The 21,821-nt window shown below is 43.6% G+C and overlaps 1 protein-coding gene across 1 annotated transcript in view; it reads right to left on the minus strand.

Moving 5' to 3' along the window:
* The window catches only part of MAP2 (microtubule associated protein 2), a 189,122-nt gene that overhangs the window by 147,937 nt on the left and 19,364 nt on the right, over positions 1-21,821 (minus strand). The window contains exon 2 of the mRNA XM_042822366.1: positions 3,406-3,463. The gene's annotated coding sequence lies outside the window, so the exon portion shown is untranslated. The remainder of the gene's footprint in view (positions 1-3,405; positions 3,464-21,821) is intronic.

Below are 21,821 nucleotides of genomic sequence, written 5' to 3' on the forward strand. Positions count from 1 at the left end.
GCCAAGGTTCCATTTAAATAGCTTCTGCCTCACGTGATAGAACACGATCTCTTTCTAGCCAAGGTATTTAACAGCCCTTAGCACCAAAGCAAAGATACTGGATACGACGATTTTAATGCCTTCAAAAGGGAAATGAGTCTGGCATTTCAGGCTTTTTTTTTTTTTTTTTTTTTTTTAAATGTAGCACAACAAAGAACATCACAGAGGAAACCTAATAGGGAAAGGAGCCAGCCTCAGTATAACATCCTTGTTGCACTGCCCTCACTCCCATACAGCACACATGGCACTGCTCTGTAGAGGAATCCCTGCCATAGGAGCTGGCAGTGTGGCTGAAGCCATTCAGCTTCTGCTCCCAGCTGTAACGTGGGAGACACTGCTATTGATGGCCTACGTAACAGCTGTGTAAAACGACTTGAGGTGCATTACCTCACACTGGGAACTGGTGATCCAGCTGGAGTGATGACATCACTGCAAGAGATCAAGTGCCTTCTTACAATCATTTATTTGTTGCTGTATAGCCAGCCACTTCTACAGAATAACCAGACAAAAACAGCACTAGTTTTAAAGATTGAAGTAGGAAAGGCTTCATAGTGCAAGTGGTGATCACAGCTGCCATAACTCTTAACAGCACAGAGGTAAACTTTCAAGTAGCACTCCCTTCTGTTTACAGGATGTTTAAAACACAAGTTCAACCCATTTTTCCACACCTCATATTTGACAGAGAACAGAGATCTGCAAAAGCAAAAAGCTTTTCTCAGATTCAGTAGAAAGGCAGAGGATCTCCAGAATAGGCTCAACCACACGTGACCTTCACAGGCCTCCTCCTGAGGTGCTGATCCACAGGCTGAAGACCGCCTTGCAAGCAGTATCCACACACAAAGGAACGTCTATCTAACATTCAGTTAGATAACATGGTTCCTTGGGCCTCTGAAAGTATCTTTTTTTCCATACCACTTGTAAATTAGCCACGAATTAGTACCGATATGGAAATTATTTCTAACGCAAGTTAATATTCCTCCTGTGAAATACTTGGTTAAGATTTAAAAATACATTTTTGTCGCATGCTTTATTTTTCAGATTCTCAGTAAAACAACACTGCTGCACTGCCATTTCAGATTTTGTTTTGAGTACGTGGGTTTCACTGCCATGCAAGTACGAGAAATTAGGTAATATTTAGGTTCAACATGTGCCTGAGCTTGCACAGACAGGCCTGAGAGAAACTGTCTTGCTTTCATTCCTTTGTGCAAGATCTAAAACTGCTAGTGATGAGCAAGGTGATAGAAAGTGCTTTGGGGCAGTCCAGAAAGCAGTGCAAGAAAGGATGAAGATTTTTTCAGTGTCATTATGTGAGCTGTCTAGAAGGTGAAGTGAGGGCTATAAGGACAGCTATCATGACAAAAGAGAATAGAGCACAGGGTGCTGTGGAAAAGTAACAATCTGAACGTGGCTCAGAGTTATGCAGGAGAAGGAGCAAATACTATCAGACAGAACAAGGGGAAAAAAGAATAAATTGAAAAGGTTTACTCAGCCTTGGTCTGGGGCTGCTCCTGCAGCCAGTGCTGTCTCATCGGCTAATTCAAATGGGATTCAGGCTGCTGATTCATTAGGATAAGGTTTGGCTTTTTTCTTCTCCATTTATGCAAGAACACAACTTTTCCCACAGTGACCTGTGAGCAGCTCAAAAACAGCTGAAGTTACCGACATTCTGCTGTTTATTACTGGCAAAATCGAATTATCACTAATACCCAGGAGCAGACAGGAGTTCACCTCACCCTTTCAGCCAAAAACTCACCAGCCCGCATTGACTTTTCTGGCTGCATGCCTCCCTGTTTGCAAAGAGCTTTTGGTAAAAGCAGATGGCAAATTCAATACCTGCAATCACGACTTTAGAAGCTCAGACTCGCACTAGCGAATCAAAAGGCAAAACGAAGTCTCTTCAAGTTCACTGTTGCTCCTTGCAAGGAGCACCAACCAAACAGCTGTGGATACACTTTAAGCTCAGACTCTCAGCTCTCTCTCCCCACCAGTTTGCTGGAGTTAGATTCATTACAGCTTTCAGTGACCCAGCTCTTGTTGACTGCTTAACTTTCTGCGTGATGAATCACATATAATCCCCAAAAAGCCCTGACATGCAAAGGCTGACAAGGAGCATCTAAAAAGAAGTACCTCCCAGTCACTGGGCTCAAAGCTAGAACTTTTCTGGATGGACAAGGAATAACAAACACCATGAGCAGGACCCAGCAGCTTCATTTCATGCCTCTTGACAACTGGAGGCTCACTGACACCCCACCTGCTTCTCTCACTGCCTTCCACAACCACCAAGGCTTACCTGACTGCAGCAATTCTTACCAGCTTTCTGAAAACAAACTTTATTTTCTGTACTGCAGGCTGTCTGTATTCTAGGGTGGGGGAAGGGGCTGCAGAAAGAGCAGAAAATTCACAGCCACATGAAACCACCCCCAGTACAGAGATGCAAACAACACATGTCCCAGGTTAGACTCCATTCCCTACTCAGAGCAAGAATCAGCTGCTGGAAAAAGGGAAGAAAATACACAGAACTATAACTTAATCCCAGCTGCATGTTATCACCAGATAAGCCTGGTGCTTGAAAATTTCAAGTAGCTGAGTATTTTTTGGCTGAGGAAGAACAACTAAATGAAGTGAGAATGGTATTTACCAACACTCCGTGTTGCTTTTCGTCTGTGCCCTTCAAATAACCAAAAGCTGTCTGCATCCATGACACAAACCTTTCTCTAAATAGATAATGCCAGAGCGCAGTGACAAACTCATGTATCAGCTTTTTTGTTTGTTTGTTTTTTACATCTGTGCTGTGTTGCAGATTTGAGCATTCTGTAAACAACCTCAACCAAGCATTTCAACAAAGCAGAGGAGCAATACCTCAAACAAGGTGTGTGTGTGTGCAGACTGACACCCGGGTAATCAGTTCACACTGCAGAGAACATGGTTGGCAACAACCAACCCTAAATTTGAAATGCAAATAGAGGAATATGCAACATAAGATCCAGCTCACAGTGCTTGTACTCAGTAGCACTTGCACTGGGATAGCTCAGCTCGCACTGCAAGCCAGCCATTTCCTATGGAAAACCAACACACGCACAAAAAGAATTTAACAACACCTCAGTGAGTTTTATTTTTCACCTAAGTTTCCACATCTGCACCACCAAGTCCTCCACTGCACAGCCCAGGAAGCGTACTCAATATCTTTGATCAAATTACCCTCGAAACACAAAACACACACATGCAGGGTTAAGAGGAATCCTGTCAAACTGATGCTTGAACAAGGCTCAGAGATTCAGAGGCAATCCATCGGGGTACAGTCAGATGTGCAGCATTGCCAGTGATCTGAAACAACCGACATCAGACCAACAAAAAGAGAAAACTCACTTTTGGTGTAGTTCTCACGTTGGAAGTCTCACGATACTTCAGTTCAGGTTGCCACAATCTGAAACAAAGCAAAACCCCTCAGTTAGTTGCAGCAAGGACATTTTTTTTTTTTTTTTCCCCAAAATGAATCATAATTCCTGAATTACAACCTGTGAGTAACAAAATAACCTCCTTCTCTGCTTTTGTTAACATTCAGAATTACTCCGAATTAACTTACATTAATTACTTACTGATATGTATGAGACCGAGTCACACTACAGAGGCTGGACTGTTCAGAATGCTTAGTTTCACATCAAGGAGATCAACACCGAAAAACAGAATCCAATGAAACATGAGCTACACTGATGGCTTCTATTAGCATCAGGTTCACTTAAACTGAACCCCTCCTCTCTTTACAGAAGGGAGACAAGCTGCAAGCAGAATATCTTTCATGTATGTAGGTTTACAGGTAGTGATTCACCAAAAATCACAAAAATGAGGTGGTAACGCCAAAAAAACCAGAAGTGAATCAGCAAACAAAGAACATAGATAATAGAATGCATTTTGCCAACTGCTTCCTTTCTTTCCCCCACAAATCCCACAGTTGTACTGCATAACAGCAGAAGAGATGCTTCACAAGCTGCAGACAAGACTGATGGGATCTGTAAATTGAGCAAAGCCGCAAGGGAGATGTGCTGCCCAACAGTCACAAGAGAGCTCTATTCTGTGCTCTGGTACCACCATATCTTAAGATGAATATGATATCGCAGCAGCATAAGTGAGGATTAATTACTGCTTTGCAAATCCTGGGAAAGGTTGGACAGGAGTGAAGTACTCACATAGGGCAAACTGTTGCTATTAACAAATTGAGGCAAATCGCCCAACAGGAAGGAAAAACAGGCAGAATTTCCTTCCTACCTTCACATCAAAACTCAACAAAAAAGACCACTTTCCAGTACCATCGCTCCTAATCAACATATATCTCACCTGGACAATTAACGTCTGCCAAAATACGGCTAAGAAACCACAGCTGAACAAAGCTGTTCCAAATAGTTACTGTTTGTCAGGGGGATGATAAATTCTAGCAAGGATAAAGGCACTTTGTACTTTTGGTTAACTCTGCCATGTCCATAAGCACAGGTATTATCACTGAAAGCAATGGGAATCTTGCCACTGACTGCATCCAACTCAGAAACCAAGCACGCAAAGTGAAGGGCAGATTCAGTGTCTTGCCTAATTTAGCACAAGGGAATGACTGAATCACAAACAGAAAGCAAGGGTCTCACCCCTTTTTGATATGAGATGACATTCTCAAAGTGTGGATGCCCCATCCCTGGAGGCACTCAAGGCCAGGCTGGATGTGGCTCTGGGCAGCCTGGTCTGGTGATCGGTGACTTGGCACGTAGCAGGGGGGTTGAAACCAGATGATGATCATTGTGATCCTTTTCAACCCAGCCCATTCTATGATTCTATGATAGCAAAAACACACAGGTTTGCATTGCATGCTGCTGTCACTGAGCAAATGCCGAAAGCAAAGCCAAGAGAAAAGTGGAACAAAACAGCTCCGCTCTTTCTTCTTTCCTCCCAGTAGCTTAAAACGAAAAGTCAGTTGTTACAATACGTTGTCCAGGCGTGGTTCCTATTATCTTTGGTTAATTCCATATGTCTGAGGAGGAAATCAGCTCTAAGCCGGTTAGACTTGCTAAATGAGATTTGCCTAAGGCCCCACCCCCAGGGGCAGTGCCATGCACCACAGATTTGGCATTCTTCAGAAAGATGCTACTTGTCCAGACACTGCTAATAAGGGCCAGCAAAGCAGAACCCTTTAATGATTTACAGTGTATTCATTCGCCTCTTAAGCAAAACTTCACTTTGCACCTCCTTATCTCCGAAGAGCTCCTAGTCTACACCCAAAGCAAGACACAAGTAGCTCCATTCTGCCAAATTTCTGATGAGCACATAAAGGAGATGCACAGAAGCTGGTGTTTCCAGCAAGAACTTCAAGCATCTTTAAGGACTAGTCCAAGTTTTAGACACTCTAGACTCATCCTAGTACCTTGGGTCATGATAACAGGGACACAGACTTGTTGCTAGCAAGGCAGTAGGGTTGTAAAACACAGATCAGACACATATTTATCCTTCTGCTTCACTTACTCTCTATAAACTCTGCTTTGAGAACCTCCAAATTTCCAGAATCACAGCCCTGACTCATACGGACAGTAGTGAACAGCCAGGATACATTTAAGAGAAGACTGATAATAAATGAAGTTCAATGCCAGCTGCTTGACTCAGAGCAAAAACTAGTAAGCACTGCCGTGTGTTGGCATTTTGTCTTCTGAATGCTTGTTGGCTAATAAAAATCAGGAGCTGCTGTTAAAGAACACGTCTATATTGAGTAATTTATCTACCCCTTTCCTGTAACTACAGCCACATTTGCCAATAGTGTCAATTTTTATGTCATGCGTGCCCACAAGGAGTCACACTTACATATCTGGCTACTGAAGTGTTTCACTGGCAACTTTGAAGCAACCTACCCCAGAGAAATCAAATTGTCTGGTATTTGCTACGTTTCAGCCTACGTAGGCCCTGAGAAAGGGGCATATGCTACGAAGAGAGCCTATTTAGCTAAGATACCCAGCTGGATGCATCAACATAACTTCTACCACATTTCATTGGGCACATTTCATTTTAGAAGATGCAGGTGGTTCTGGCTAAATGACACACTCTGCAAATCTGAAGGCAGAAGAGATTGGGCAATGGTGACGGTGAAATGACAGCACCAACTGCTCCAACAGAAAGAAGCAATAATCATAGCTGATTTGAAATAATGAAAGACAGATTTCAAGTAACTGCACAAGAGGCCAGACAAGTGCTGAACAGGTAATAAAAACATGAAGGTAAGCTACTCTGAGGGGCACAGGAAAGCTGAAACAAAATGGAGAAAGAGCTGTTTAAGGAATATTAAGAGCAGCCTCCTGTTGATAAGTCAGCTGGACCAGATTGAAGTAGTCCACAATTATTTAAAAACAAAAACTAATGAAGGAAACCACTGAAACTGCAAGCTCGTGGAAGTGCTGCCATAAGATAAGCAGAGGGCCACCTGAAATGGAAAGAGGAACATGGCAACCCAGACAACTAGAGACCTATCACTCTAACACAGATGCTTCAAACAAAGTTATCAATCTTAAACACCTAGAAGATTATAATAATCCAAATCAGTCCAGCTCTATTAAAAAATATGTATAAAAATAATAAAGACAGACTGATCTAGCTGGTTTTGTTTGTTTTGCAAAATAACATTCTGGGAGAAAGGAAGGGTGGCACAGATGCTGTGTTCTGCAGGGGTTGGAAAGAGCTCTCAGATGTCCTGTCTGCTGGTCAGCTGAAAGCACTGAGCTGCAAGAGTTCGGAAGCATTTCATTAGATCCAAACCCGTCAAAAATCAACGCCATGAAATTCAATGACATAAAGGCTGCATTGCTTAGAAGAAAAGGAGAGGACAAGCCAGTAATCTGACAGCAATCCTGAAAGGCTGCAGCTGTGCTTGCCACCAGCAGCCCACTTGCCCTGTGAACGGGTGGGACAGGAAACCCCTGGAAAATCTGCTGCTTTGACTCCAGATGTTATTGTTTCTCTGTTGCAAAGAACTGCCTTGCAGAGTCAGCAAAGAGAAACAGGTTTCCGCACACAGCTTCTTCCGGCAGCATCTTAGCTGAAGCCCAGCGGGCTGAGCCCAGGCACCAGACTTCACACAGAAGCAGCTGGGGAGCAACCCACGACCCGCTGCTGTGCTTATTCTTGGGCTGAGACAAGTCACATCTCACAGAAAAGCAAAGTGAGCAACTGGATATTCAGCTTCCACAGACATCTTCCAGAGCTCTTCTGTCAGAGCTGTCAACCCAGTACTGTTAACACTGATCTGCCACACAGACGTGCCTTAACACAGGAGATAATCCTCCAGAGTATAAAGCTAGCAGTTGTTGAACATGTCTGGAAGACTTGCAAAGGAGATTTAGGCTAATCTAACTAAATTAGGTACTTACTGAAGCAGCATACCACCTTCACTGGATGCTCCAAAAAAAAAAAAAAAACAAAAAAAAAAACAACCAAGCAGGACACAGCTACCTTGAGGAACCTGCCTCCACAACCGAGCTCTGCGTCGCACCTTCCTTCCTGCCTCACACATTCACCTTTCCTTCATCTGCCTACTACAGAAAACAGACAGTCCAAGGGGGGTTTTTTTTGTTGCTTGCCTGCTCGCATGTTACGAAGCCATGTGGCAGGAGCTGCAGGTGCACGCTGAAGCACTTGTCCCTGCCAATACACTGGGCTAATTCACGTTTTGGACCAAGGTTCACATGGGAAGCCTACTGCTGCAGCCCACCAACAGCCATCTGCATGCGAAGACAACAAATGCATCTTTTGTTCCTATAAAGAACATCAGACGTTTCAAAGCACACTTCATCTGTAATTGGGAGAAGACTGTTCCTCGTGTGCTGTGGTATTTCTGATACCATCTCTTACTACCTAAATGGTAAGCTCAGCGAGTTCTTAAAATCCCAGAATTTTTTTGCTTGCTTAGACATGAAAAATGACCAGAGCTGAAGAGGCGAATGACGTAACAGATAGGTGGGATATCTTCCCTGCTGTGGAAAAAGGAGCAAATACACATTCAGTTTCATTAATGGACTTTGAGAGCCTAGTTTCCCAGAGGCTACATGCCACACACACCCTTTCAACTTTAATCTTCCAGTTTCAGGGATTTTCACACTGAAAGTACATTGCATGCTGCTGATGCTCCTGCAGCAACAGAACCTCAAAGCTTCTGTTTGGTTCTTTGATTGGTCCTGTTATCCCTTTACCACTCTTTAATGCTTAAACATATTTTCAAAGACTCTACAAGCTGCAAGGGTAAAAACGGTGCACAAAAATATCTAACAAAAAAAAAAAAAAAAAAAAAAAAAAAAAGACTTGAGTTTCAAGAGCAATCTATGTTGCTCTAACTCTGCTCTCCTGAACTCCCAATTCATTGGCATTAATGCTGTACGAAATTACACAGTTGGAAGCCTTCAGTGAGAAGACAATTGCCTGAAACTTGTTTTCTCTTCCATATCACTTAAATGCCTCAGCTGGAGCAAGCACGGACATCAGAAACTCTGGGGGGCTTCTCAGACCCTGGGGGCACTCTTGACAGAAACCGACATGGGCTTCATTCCACAGAGCCCAGTAGCCCTAGCTATGCCCACGTCAATAAGAAAAAGGAGATTGCAGCTGCTCCATCACCAAAGGCTCAGAGACCCTCCGTGAGCGTGGAAGTGGTGCCCTGCCTTTATCACCACGCACAAACAGCTCACAGGGCCACTGATTGCTGCAGACAGCACAAGCAGCTATCACTGGTTGTCCACAAGGAGAGAGACTCAGGCTTTACAGATCTGTTCCACCTCTGAAGCATGAGCGAAATCTTCCTGAAGTTCTGAAATACAAATTCCTAAATGAAGAGAAGCCAGATAATGCAAGAGTGACCGGCACGGAAACATCAGGATTTTCAGAACGCAACCTTATATAGTTTGCAGACAACAACAAAGAATGGAGGCATGCACTGAAGATACAGGAGACAGGATGAAAACACTGCGTAGCCGTTTCCAACTGGAGCAACATCCATATCGTGCACTTAATGAGGCAGGAGCTCTGTGGAAACAAGCAATAATGTGATCACATAATTAAAGACTGCTTTATAATACGCATGCAGAAGGCAGCCACAAAGGCTGCACAAACACCCTTTATTCCAGTATTTCCTGAAATGAGCCATTTGACTCAACAATGTTAAAAGGTTCCTTTAACAGCTTTTTTGGTCTGTGATACATCATCCAGATGCAACCGAGGTCAAGCGGATTAAAAATCTGAGTAACATTTTGTGCAGCAACGTGACAAAAGAGGCACTGTCTCCACTGCAAGGGTTGATTAGCACTCAATCTATTTCTACATCCACACTAGAGACATACGTGAAAGCGGACCGAACTTAGAATTCATGAACATTCTAAATCAGGAGGTTTTTTTATTCTTATGAATAAAACAGAAATACTGAGTCTTTGGTGGCCTCTCAGTCCCTCATAGGAATGACAGCAGCATGACAGAAACAGCACATTAACAGCAGTACTCAGTGTAAATGTTAGCAGGGGAAAGACAAACACATAGCAAGGCTTTTTGTGCGCCTTGCCCTGAGACCTCAGTCACAAGTAGTAATGGCAAAGTAATACAAACCTGGATCACAGAACTCATGTCAACTTAGATGAACTTTTAATTAGTAGGCACAAGCGTCACTCTCATATTAAACCCTCCTTGAGAAGTGGCATTATCTCTATTGTATTTGCATTTCAGCTAGAAGAATGCACCGTGCTCTTTTTTCCTTTATTAAAAGGGCTGACACTCAGTAACATAATTAATGAGCAGCTCCGAACGCAGCCTTCTTTTGAAACCCCCTATTCAAGATCAAAATGCTGTTTATAATTACAGGTGCTGAGTGCAGAGCTTGTCTCAGTGCATTTCAAATTGTTACACTATATAATTCATCTCCAACTTTTTTTTTCCCCTTTAAAAGGGAGATGATGTCAAAGTTTAAGGGGCCTTCAGAACAGAAGGTTTGGATCTAACGGGGCTAGTCGCCCCTGCGGATACTTGAAAAACTGCTCCAGCAACCCTAAACTGACCGCTGTGGCAAGCATGCAAGCATGCTCATGAGCAAAAAGAAAATGGAACTCTGACAAAGCAAACTGTATCTGTCGAAAGCAGTCCTCCATCACACAAGCGAGCCCCACTCACTTCAGTGGGTCCTAGCATAGGGCCATTTGTAAAAGCACAGAGCTCAAAGCATCCCATACATCATTTCGGCTGACTTTTTGACAGCCTATTTTTCCAAAACATAAAAGGAAAATACTTGCAACTAAGTACCTCCATGCTGTGTCAATTTATACTCGCAAAGGACGCAGCCACTTGGTCCCACTTCTAAAGAGGTTTATATTTTACAAAATCCTGTACTGCAGAAACTTGGACGCCGAGTCCTTCCACTGGTTGAAGCGTCCAGCAGCTCAGGATAAGGCCTTGTGCTGCCTGCCAAAGACTGAATCAAGCTCATCAGCAGCGTACTGCTGCATGCTGACGTTGACGCTTCAAGGAATCACAAAATATTCTGTTCAACTCATTAATCCCTTAATGCTGCTCTCCCATTTATCACAAAGCCCTGTGTAATTGCAGGTTTCAAAAAGCACCAATAAGATTATTAACAGGGTAATGCACAGGACAGCACAACAACAAAAGGACATCAGATGCGTTCCTATGCAAACCTTGTACTAATGGCTGCAATTACTGCAGTTATCAGTGTCGAAACAGCAGAATTACCTGTATGGAATAAACAGAGGTGTAAAAGTCCTTCTCCTTCTCTGGAGATATTCAAAACCTGCCTAGACACTTTCCTCTGCAACCTACTGTGGGGAACCTGCTCTAGCAGAGGCAGGACTGTGATCTCCAGAGGTCCCTTCCAACCCACAATGACTCTGTGAAGTCAACAAGATTCAAGAGCACATTACAAATGTAAACCATTTTTTAGGTACAGACACCTCACATTGCAAAGCTCATGTCCAGAAATTCCATTCCACAGTGCTCAGCTGCTGGTGTTTAAGACAGTGACCTGGTTCCATCACCCACCTCTGGTCAATTCCTGCCCCTGCACCATACAGGCAACTGGACTTCACACTGTACTCTTCTACGCTTGCAGACGGTTTTCAGCTGCAGTCTTTCAATTAAAGAATCGCTGTCTCTTACTGATAAATCCCATTATCCAATTTTCAGTTTCTGCTTGTGCTACAGTAACATATGTTTCAGCCTGTCTCTCTCCTCTACCTCTTTCCAACTCATCGTGCAGCATTTTGCCAACAGACTGCAACACAGACCAATCATTTTCTATTTCCCTCCTTCCAGTGACACACACAGGCTTTGGATATGCGGGTACATTGGGTCCAGACAAATTCAGGCAGACCCTCTCTAGAACACACACGTCTTCAGGGTGCCATTTTTTTGGAAACCACACAAGGCAAGCAATTATATGTTATTTAGGTCTCAAGCATTTTCTCCATATCTCACTCCCACAAAAAGTCAAAATAGGATCTTCCTGACCAGCCCACTGTGCCCAGAATTACAGTACAAACTCACAGGTCACATCAGGAAGCACATGTGCTGTTAGGTAACCGTAAAATGGGTGTTTACCCCATCACTTGACATCAGTGTTTAAAATCAGCTGTCTTCGGCTATGAAGCTCAGTGCTCAGGTACTTCTCATCATCAGCCCATACTCTAATTATACCGTTCCTGATTTTCTCCCGCAAGGTTTCAATCCTCAGCAGGTTGTTCTGAAAATACAAAGCTTTTCCCTGCGATTTCCCATATCCTTTGCAAACCTCATGTACCTTACCCCATCACTTCCCTTCAGCAGTATGCTGCTCTAAGGCCAGCTACTGTCAACATTGTCAGCAGCTTTTTTTACTGCTTCCAGAAGTCCAGAAGAACAAGTCTGACATCATTTCATCTCATCTGTTTTATCTTATGAAGCTCAGGATACAAAACACTTCTATTTCCACACAAATATGATTTTTGCCGTTAGCAGACTGCAGCAAAACCCTGCCATCTGTAGCCCTCAGGCAGACATGGGATGCATACGCTTGGGAAGAAAAATTTTTATACTGAAACCCACAGCTGACACTCCATAGGCATAATTATTTTATATGGGACACTTCTGCACTTGGCCAATGAAGAAAAGTACTTCCAGTAGAGCAAATTACCAAGGAACAGTCAGCAAACTACAGTCAGCTCAAATACAGTTGCAGTTACATACACAGACACACTGAGCTGATGATGCCTGTAAGGCTAGCGTTCTGCACTGCCTCCAGCTCAAAGCAAATACGGCAGCAGTAGCAGTAACTGAACCAAAGGCCCAGATAATGCTGCCCTGAGGAGAAAGCATTTGGAATGGAGAGAATCACAAGTCAGACCGCCCTTAGTAAGAGAAAGCTGCCGCGTGCAGCTAGCTGAACAGCACCTGAGCACAGGGGATAGACCTTACCAAGCACGGATGGTGCAGCTGATACAGGTGCAGCAAAGGAGGAAGCCATTGCAATAGCATGGAGTCCCAGCTGGGCTTCAGTGGAACAAAGCAGTGCTGCAGACGGGAACAGCCACACTCGGGGCACGTCGGGAACCAGACCCCAGGGTCTCAGCCTGCCTGTTTTCTTTCATTCACTTGTACTAAGAAAGTATGAGCACTGAGATAACGGCTGGCAACCAAAGCATCGTTTCCCAATCGAGCCTGGGAATAAACTGGAAATCAAGCAAGCTATACAGGACAAACAAAAAGAATATACCTCATCATCAGCAAACACGGTTTTCAGTTCTCCTTTTCTAGAAGGATAACATCACATAAACACACACAATGACTGCATGAGATTTTATTAGTTTCTCCATGTTCGTGCATACAGTAAAATTATAATCAAACCCAAAGTTTACAGCAGTTATGTAAAATGACAGTTTTACTTTCACCATTCGTACCTGTCCAGGACGGCAGTTCTGGTTCACACCCAAGAATTAAAATCATTAAAATATTCTATCCCTGCTGGGCTCTGAAGTGTCTTATTTATTCAGTAATCTGCTGTAACAAGGATTTATGCAGAGAAGACATTCTAAACACGCAGGCCTTAGAATATAAGGAACCTATTTCACCCCCTCATACTGGTATTTTCTTAACAAGAACATGTACTGATAGAATCATGCTCACTTTCCAAGCTCGTGGATGTGTTACACCAAACTGCTTAAGCTTCCCAGACATAGGGTAGAAATTGCAAAAACACTGAAGCTACTGATCAGACCCTGGAACACAGGCTCCCCGTTCACTTTTCAATAAAACCATACTTTCAAATGTTAGCCCTCCCAGAAGAGGGTAACAGAAGCCAAGGCACTATTTGTAATATCCAAAGCAAGACCCAGAACTGGTGATTAGCAGCCATGTTTTCTGCCCACTCCTAATTAAGGAAGCAAAATCTAGGAGCTCTCTGCAACTAAGGAGGAAGAAGGAAAAAGCTAAGCGGTGCTGTGAAGAGGGAATCTTCTCCTTGCATGCATCTAGTTTGAATAGTTTACAACTGACTCACTTAGAAAATATTGAGACACACCTTAAATTCAGAGCTGGCTTCTCTACAGAAGCACAAGCTGGATATCCTGTTCCATCCTCCTTTCCCAGATGTCTGGAAAATCCTCACGGATTTCCAAGAGCAGAGACCACAGTTGTCCTGTTAAACACACAGCAGCGGCTTTTGGACGATTTTCAAATACATCTTTACCCAAGGCAGGGAAGATGGCTCTGAACCCCAGCGCGGGGGCCTCAGCCCTACAGCTTCCCCTTTCCTCACAGCACAGGGGAGCGCCCAGAGCTGAACGGTGCCGGCACAGCAGCGCAGGCTGCAGGTCCATCCATGCTGTGCTATGGGGCAGCCAGCACCGAGACGCTGAGAGCACAGGACAGCGACTGGCTCCTGCAGTGCCAGCCTCCCAGGTGAAAATAACAGCGACAAGGTGCCTGTGGCCTGGCTAATCCTGTAATCACATCGACTCTTATCAGCTCTCCAGCAGTGCATAATGCTGCTGGAAGAGTTGTGCGGCTTCTGTGAAAAAGTACAGACTAAATCTATTTTTCTTCTGGGGGTTTGCAGATGGTTTTAACATTTGCTTTTAAATTCAAGCACGTGCTTTTTTTTAATGCTTTAACAAAAGCTTGAAATTCATCAAAACGTCAATCCTCAGACTAGAATTATTCTTAAATGCACAGTACCAGCGTTACATGAGCATCATCAGGGTATTTAACTTCACATACAAAAAGCTTTCCAGTCGGACTCTTGAATTGTCAGGGATGGCTGTATTTCTCTGACACGGCGACAAAAAACAGATTTTGTGAATTTCAAACCATTTGAAAGCAACGAGAAAGTAGATGACTCAAAAGAAATATTTACAATGATTCTGTTCTGTACTTTTTAATTAAGATATGTATTGGTCACGATAAGATCCTTTTACCAAGGAAGGAGAAACTTACATTCCTATATACGTTTTGGAGTACTGTTTTTAAGACTCATCCATGAGAGATCAATGTTTTGGATTCTTTTCTAAATGATCTCCTAAAATAACGCGTCAGACTGTGAACACATTCCGAACCATTTCAGTGCTGTGTATGTCAGACGTGGCAAGGAATGCTATTTGCACACTCTCACATCACCCTGCTATTTGCATACAACAATCTGAAGTCACCAACATCCTTGTTTCTCATTTTCTTCTGATGATTCAGACCTCAATTCCCCCAGTGGAAATCCCTCCATTTACTTATCAAACATCAACGTTTTGAAAGAAGATTCTGTGTTCAAATGGTTGAAGTAGTTTCTTTTGAAAACAGGGACCTTCTGGGAAAAATCTATTTTATTCATTCTTCTCTTCTCCCTCTGTTGTCGATGCTACTCAATTCAGCACAAATAAATGCTTGACAAGTGTGTAGCCCTTATTCCCCAGGTACGTGCTGAAACCAGAGAAGATAGCAGTACATCATCACTGTTTTTTCCTCCCAATGAGCATTTGCAACATATTAAACAGCAGCAAACCTTGCCAGTTTAAAAGAAAAAAACACAACGCAATTGAGAGCAGTAGAAGCTAGCGTGGCAGTGCGGTCAAGGTGATCCTAACTCCTCTTTGGTGCTTTTTTTCCTGACATTCCCATCAGGGTGGCATGGAAAGGCACAAGCAGGGCATTGTGACCAGACAGCACAGACCAGACCACGGAAAAACTGGGTATTTTCTCTGAGCAACCACTGCAGAGCTGGGAAACTGAGTAGAGCTTTCCTTCCCATCCTCTAAAGAGAAGCAATACACAGAAAAATAACACATCTCTTGGAAGTGCCCGTCTTTACCTTACATCTAACTGCTCCATTTTTCACGGACTGCACTTTACTAAGAAGAGAAGTTTTTTCCTCTATTATATATGGAGGCTATGTATATACACACAGATATATATCCATACATACACAGTCCCAAGGATTGAAAAAGCTAGGATATTCTCTTCAGGGGTCACTGCCTGAACTTCTTGCCTTAACATCAGCACAGTCGCTCTTATCCACTGAGGCAGCAGCAGTTTATTATGGCATCCTACTTCTATTCATCCTCAAGTGACCAAAAGGGCACTTCAGAACTGCACATAACACATGCAATGAACAAGGTAGGTTTCGAGAGACAAAAGAAGCAGAGGCACAATGCCTCACCACCACTTCTCATCACCTGGGCATGGGAAGTATAACCTGTTCGGGTTAGCTGCTTTCAACCATTGCTTGCACCTTCAGATGGTATTCCCAGCATCTTTCTCTTTATGAAGTTGATTTTAAGTTTTACCTGAGGGAAAGCTTGAAACATGGAATGCACCTGTACAAAGTTTCAACTCTCATTTCCCAGGATCAACACTGAAATAACCACAGCAAACACCAGCAATACTTGAAGAAAAAAAATGCAACACTTCAAATAGTAGTGCTGTGCAGCATAAGCTATGCTGACATCAAAAAGCACCCACACGATCCTGAAGGTAGGGTCTGAAATTACAGTAACTCTCCCTGGCATTGGTACAGATTCACCACCAGCTCTCCTAGCCATAATCACAACCATTTAAGCTGCCAGAGTGCCACCAAGTCACCCACAGTACAACAGAGCATGTGCTATGTGACCAAGTACCAAGGCTGCTGCCCTGAGCACATAGGACTGCACTTGGCATGGCATCTCCAAGTTGTACAGCTGCGTTAGAGCAGCAATTGCTCACAGGCTAATTGCCTTCACATCTCCATTAACGTTTGCACTTGTGGGTCTTGGACTACATCAGGGATCCCTGCATCATTCATTGTGCTGCTTGGCTCACCAGATGAGGCTCACGCACAATAACCCTGGTTTTCTGAGATCCAGGTGCAATTCAGTCTCACATTTCTTAAAGCAGTGCTCCAAGCCTGAATTGTTATTCCTTCATAGAACTTCAGCGTAACAGAAATAAAATTGCCCACTGAAGCACACAGGCTGCTAAATAACACTTGTCCTTGTTCAACTTAATTCACAAAATCCCAAATCCGGTTTTATAAGCAATTTTAAATGCAGCTGTCAGCCACTGGGCAACATCTGCTACACATTGCTAAGACCTATTAGCATGATACAGGAAGGGAGGCTGTGACTGCTGCTGCTGCTGGCTTCGCAACTGGGTTGGCTTTTCACTTAGAAGTAGGTTACTGCTCCCACCATCACACAGCATTCGCACAAGTACAGCCAGTTGTGTCAGTGTAAGACAAAGCCCAATAACCCAGCAATGCACAGACCTGCCCACGTGTCTTCCCACTGCCCAGCTCCTCGTCGAGTTCCCACTACCACGAAAGCATCCATATGCACAGATGTCTCACCTCCCCCGCCTTAAAATCTAGCTATCAAACTGGCCAAACTGATTTATAACAAAAATAAATTTAAAAAAATCCTTGTTTCCTAACATATTCTACCCTGGTGACGTCAACAAGCTCACACAGTCCATGATTCCAAGGTCACAGTGTTCAAAGGGAAAATACTCTCCCATTCATATGCAGATAAGGAAATGAACTCATTTGAACCAATATAGACTTGAATAGACTCTGCAGTAGTAATGCTAGAACATCACGACTGTCCTCTCTGGGTGTCCAGGGCTGTCAAACGTGCTCAGGCTAATGAGCATTATTTGACCTCTTCGACCTCTCTCTTTTTCCTTTTTTTTTCCCCCCACCCCCAAAACAGTGATGAGCCACATTCTGTTCTTACGGGCCCTGTCAGAATTGACAGAGCATGGCACTACTTAACAGCACGGGACCAACAAAATACTGTGGGGAAAGAGGGACAGAGCAGGGCAAGAATATGGCAGAAGAGCCAGAAACAGAACAATCCAGACAGGAAAAAAAAAAAAAGATACAGAGATGAAAAATCTCCTATAGGTCCTCTGATAACAAACAATTTATCAGTAGAAAGATGTGCCACAAGAACTGAGTTCAAAGAGAGAAGCAGGGTATGACAGAGCGCAGTGAGCAGCTGGTACAGCATTATGCCTCATTACCCACCAGCAGTAAATGTGCACCCCTCACACCTGGCACCAGTCATTTGGAGCAGAGTTCACAATTCACACAGGAGCTGCTCCAACCTAATCCTTAAAAAGTATCATTAGCCAAAGATGGGATTTTTCAGTCTCTCTCAAAGACAGACCTGGAGACAGCTCAAACCAGCACTCGGAAGAAGCCACCTTCTTCCAAGTAAAACCCTTCAAAGGCAGCTGTAACCCCACACGTACGGGCAGGAGCCACCGGACAGCACACGTATCACAGATGCACTGGGATGGCTGGGCACAGCCGTCAGCACATCTCGGTTCTATTCAGAACACACATCTGCCCACACTCCAATAACTCTGGGCAAATTGAGGCCAGGCACAACTCGTGCAGCACTAAAAGCATCCAAAATCTCGATGTTGCTTAGCCCAGGGAGCCTCACCTGGGGATGCTACAACAGCACAAGTAGTTTCATACTAAGGACACACATTATCCAACATCCACGTAAAAAATATCAAAACTTCAGTCCCAGTTTCAAGCATCAATTAAACATTTCTCAGCTTGGGCAGGCTCCATGTGCCACCTCTCCAGGCACCAAGATTCCCATAGAGCTACTGCACTGCACTTCTCCTGTGGCTGAATGAAAAAGGGAAAGCTGTGTTTTAGGAGCTGAAAAACATCTCCGAGTCCAATAAGAATAAACAAATACATATCCTGGCACATATCAGTACATACTTTAAATAGCGATAAAGCTTGGGTTTTGCTGCCCTCAATGACCCTTTGTCCTAAATTAGCTGCTGAAATAAAAACTGACTTTCTTCTCTGTTCTTTTGGCTTCCAGACAGTTCTGACAGTCCCATTACTACCGCCTTATCTCCTCCTCATGGCTTCTCATCTGGACAAAGAGTTGGTATTGTTTCTCCTCAACTGAGTTTGCCATTTTCATTTACCACCAGAAAGCTCTGAAGCAAGATTAAAAATAACTTCCGTTCCCATTTGACAGGCACAGTGCTCTGTTTTCACTCTATTTAGGATGGAAAGAAAAGTATTGATTAATGATTGTCATCTTCCTTTTCAGCTTCTCATCCAGGAACTGCAATAGTCTCATTTGCAATAACAATTAAGCTCATAAGCCCAATTATGAAGTGGCTTCACGGCCTATAGCTCCACAATCAGAATATCAGAGGCCCAAATGAAACTAGCTACGTCCTTGGGAAACAAATCTTGGTGCTATCCTGGTATATACCTGGCACAGTCCTGTCAATCTTAGCCAAGAATACGATACCTACAACTATGCCCATCAGCAGAACACTACCTGTTCAGACCCACAGTTTGGATGTATGCTAACAGCACCCTAAAGGAATTTTAAGTCCAGACAATCAATAGTTCTGTAAGGTACCTCTGTAAAAATAAATAAATAAATAAATAAATAAATAAATAAAATCACCCCATATTTTCAGACCACCATCATTCATTACAGAGGAAGTAACCAAAAATCCTGTCTGTCCTCAGAACTAACTTCTAAATGGGTAAGAAGCACATCCAGCTTTGCAGTGGCAGCAATAACATCCTTAGTTTTCACCATTTTAAAACACAGTTAACAGTGCAAACACAAAATCCCCAAAGCAGCGAGTGGAACTCACTGGTCATGATTTTACAAAGCTGTCCGACTCGCAGTAAAACACAGAGAACCAGCACCTGCATCTTAACAGAAATCAGTAACACATAACAGGAAACAAGCAGCAAACCGGGAAGCACGATACAGATACTGAAGAATTACTTGTTGCAAATCCAGCTCATTTACTATTGTGTCACTTAAAAATTACTGTTTCCTCACTACTCACAGAAGAGCACTTTTACTGCTGGCAGTACATTCATTTTTTGACAATTAATTTATTATCAGTGGAAACAAACTTATCACCCTGCTATGAGAAGGTCAACAGTGTGCAACAACCTATCAAGTGTTGAAATAAGACAATTTTTATTTTTCCTTTGTATTAAACATGCTCTGGAGCCACAGATGAATTCAGGACCTCAGTGAGTTACGTGCTGCATCACAGATGCTGTAAGGCCTTCTGCTCTGTGGAGCTCCTCATTTTCAGAGCTGCCCCCACTTTCCCAAAGGGGTAATACCCACATACTACATGTTTAGGAAACACTCATGTATTTATTTTTAATCCTAACCCAAGCACCATTAGCAGGATAAAAGAGAGACCACACAGGAAAACTAATTAAGCATCTCTACCCAGACACAGTTGTTTTGTTTGCTTGCTTGTTGTGGGTTTGGCTGGTTTTGTTTTGCTGCTTCAAGTTTGCCTCTGTGTGTGATCCAGCTATTCAAATACAACTGCAAAGGATCTATCAGTCTTTTTTGTGTAGCAGCAACACAGGAAGAGCAGAAAAACAAACGTTTTACTCCCAGAGAACTTACATGCAGAAAGAAAAGTGAAGCATGCTTGGCTGAGTTCCAGCATTTTAAGAAAATGGACCCTTACCAGTTAAAGAACACAGGGCCTATAGGCAACAGCATCTGTGGGAAGTCCCAAGCTTGGCTTTAAAGATCTCCTGTTCCATTTCTTTCTCATTCACCAAGACAGATGGGAAGCAAATGTTTCCCAAGAGTTATCATTGCAATAGTACTTCCTCAGGACAGAGATGCAATAGCCTTGCTTTTGGAAACCCACCCTGCTAGATATTCTAAAGCCCTGTTTGGTTGCACAGAGCTTTTGGGTCAGGCTGAGCAGGCTCTGCTGTGCCACAAGAGGCTCCTAAGCCAGCCTGGGGGCATTTCCGGCAGGCAGAAGCCCACTGAGGGTCCCCATCTGAGCAGCATCATTTTAACCTGCAACATCTGCCCATTTCACTTTGCAGGAAATGCAAACGTACTCAGGGCCATCAACAGCTGTTGTAATATGCTGCCTGACACAGCTTACAGACCTGCCTCCAAATGCAAGATGTAGACTAATTTTGTCTGATCAGAACCCAGCAGATAAAATTCTAGGGATCAGAGATCTCTGCTCTGCTAGAGCGACGCACACACAAATACCACATTCACATGCTCACATGCAATGTTCATTTGCTAAGGGATACTGGGCACAGCTCAGCCCTGGCGGAGAGCCCAAGTGTCATAATGTACTGGAACTAAGAGATCATCAAAGCAATATATCTTAATAATAATCTGCTATGAACCACAAACAAAACACGCTGTTTATCCCAAGCACTTAAGAGCTCCTGAAAGACGTTCTCAAATTTTAAGGACAGAAATCTTACAGTCTAACCATCTCCAGAACAGAATGCCAAAAAGGTAGTGAGACAGGAACCCAAAGTTGGTACTGCTTCCTATTTTTTTCTTCCCCTCCCTGTCTCCTGCTCTTTTCATGGCCTATCTCACAGGAGCCGATCTCACCAGGGCAGAAGAGATTTGACAGCCAGCAGCTTTATCTCGGTAAAGGCATTTGTCACCCAGAGACTAGCTAGAGGAGAACAGAAATGACCTACGAGTGGCAGACATGTTCTGCTGCTGCCAGAGAATAGCTGCAGTGCAGAAAGGGCTATTTTGGTCCTGAATTGCATGTGGACCCTGTGGTTGTTCAGCAACTGCACTGAAAGTGCCAGAGACACAAAGAGCCTCTTCCTGTCCTTGCTATCATCTCCCGTTGATCCACTCGGCCTGCCCGCGTTGCCTCAGCAGGGGCAACAGAACTAGGTCCCTGCCACCTAAAATGGATTCTTTCCTAAGAACATCCCACTAAGAAGTTCATCTTAGCAACTGGGTACTCATGCCAAGACAGGGAAGGAAATATCCCACTGCATTACACAAATTGTGCTGCTAGTTGTTTGCATCCACTGGTGTTTCCTGACTGTTTTTCGCTTGCACAACTCCACTCTGCATTGAAGCATACATGCATATTTTGTTGAACAACTTACAGCAAACTCTCCAAAACAATGGCAGCAGAATGGCAACCGGGACGGAGGCAGCATCTCAACACCTCTTTACTTTGCCTATTGTACACCAAGTCAAGGTTAAAACTCCAGGTGGTGCTTGCACAGATCACCCCACAGCTGCCTGCCCTCAGCACACCTGACCTTTCTCATCAGGTTCGATGGTCATCACACATGGGGCAGCAATAAGACTCTCCCTGCAGCCTCCTCTCTTCTAGACAGAAGAGAGCCATAGCTCCCTCAGTCTCTTTTTGTTCCTCATCATCTCTTCAATCACCCAAGCAGCCCTACACCAGACTCATTTTAGTCCGTACCATTGTCCTTCTTATGT

This window comes from Centrocercus urophasianus, unplaced genomic scaffold, assembly GCF_019232065.1.
Source record: "Centrocercus urophasianus isolate 14NV4802_14NV808 unplaced genomic scaffold, USGS_Curo_1.0 seq_20, whole genome shotgun sequence".
Classification (NCBI taxonomy): domain Eukaryota; kingdom Metazoa; phylum Chordata; class Aves; order Galliformes; family Phasianidae; genus Centrocercus; species Centrocercus urophasianus.